The sequence below is a fragment of the Octodon degus genome, unplaced genomic scaffold, assembly GCF_000260255.1.
Source record: "Octodon degus isolate 3935 unplaced genomic scaffold, OctDeg1.0 scaffold00203, whole genome shotgun sequence".
In the NCBI taxonomy this organism is placed as follows: Eukaryota; Metazoa; Chordata; class Mammalia; order Rodentia; family Octodontidae; genus Octodon; species Octodon degus.
The window spans coordinates 533,296-534,700 of record NW_004524779.1 but is presented as its reverse complement, the minus strand read 5'-3'; the positions used below and the strand labels follow the sequence as shown (position 1 = coordinate 534,700).

General features: G+C 34.7%; 1 protein-coding gene across 1 annotated transcript in view; it reads right to left on the bottom strand.

Moving 5' to 3' along the window:
- Dlg1 (discs large MAGUK scaffold protein 1) overlaps nucleotides 1–1,405 on the bottom strand; it is a 234,933-nt gene that overhangs the window by 115,802 nt on the left and 117,726 nt on the right. The gene's annotated exons all lie outside the window — the stretch shown is intronic.

The following is a 1,405-nucleotide window of genomic DNA, read 5'->3' as shown; positions in this document are numbered from 1 at the left end:
CCCCCAGCACCACATGCCAGCCAGCCCCGCCCCCTGGTGGGCTGAGCTGGCCACACACACACACACACACACACACAAATAATAAAAATAAAATAAAATTTTAAAAAAGAACAAATTAGACAATTTCTACAACTAAATTATAGTAACAATACACCATACCTGAACTTATGGGACACAATGAAAACAGTCCTAAAAGGGAAATTTATAGCAGTGAATACCCATATCAGGAAAATAAAGCAAACACAAACACCCTAATGTTGAACTTCAAACTTCTAGAAAAAGAAGAGCAGGTTAAGTCAAAGCTCATATGAGGGAGGAAATTATAAAGATCAGGGCAGAAATTAAAACATTGGAGACTTAATACAAATAATCAATGAATCAAAGAATTGGTTCTTTGAAGGATGAAAAAAGAGACAAATCCTTAGCCAACCTTATCAAAAAAGAAGACTCAAATTCATGCAATTAGAAATGGAAAAGGTAAAATCACAGCAGACCCTGCAGAAATCCAGAAGATCATTTATGTCTTCTTTGAACACTTATATTCCAGTAAGATGGAAAATGCAGAAGAAACAGAAAGATTTCCTAGATACATATGAATTACCTAAGCTGTATTAAAAGAATATAAAAATTCTAAATAAACCAACACCAATCAATGAAATTGAAGATGTATTTAAAAACCTACCAATAAAGAAAAGCCCCAGCACTGATAGCCCTGCTGAATTCTACAAAACATTTAGAGAAGACTTAACACCAACACTTTTCAAACTCTTAATGAAATTGAAAGAGAATGCATAATATTCCAAAGTTCATTCCTGGAAACAAGCATTACCCTTATACTAGAACTGAAGAAGGACCCAACCAAGAAAGACAACCAGAGGCCAATCTCCCTAATGAACACAGATCCAAAAATCGTTAAAAAGACACTGACAAAGATAATGCATCAAATCATCAAGAAGATTATACATGACCATGTGGGATTCATACTAGGAATGCAGAGATGGTTTAACATACTTAAATCAATAAATGTAGTATGTCATATTAGTAGAGTCAAGGACAAAAATCAGTATGATCACCTCAATGCAGAAGAAGCTTCTGACAAAGTCCAGCACCCATTAGTGATAAAAAGTCTACAGAAAAATTAGAATACATGGTCTTTATCTCAATCTAATAAAAGCTATATATGGCAAACCAACAGCCAACATACTACATAGATAAAAAATTTATTAAAGTTTTCACTCTAAAATCAGGAACAAGATAAAGATGTCCATTCTTGGGCCAGGGAGATTGCTCAGTAGAATAAGTGCTTGCCTGGCAAGCGCAGGGTCCTGAGTTCAATCCCCAGTACCACAAAAAAAAAAAAAAAAAAAAAAGTTGTTAAAGAGGCCGGGGAAATGGCTCAGTATAA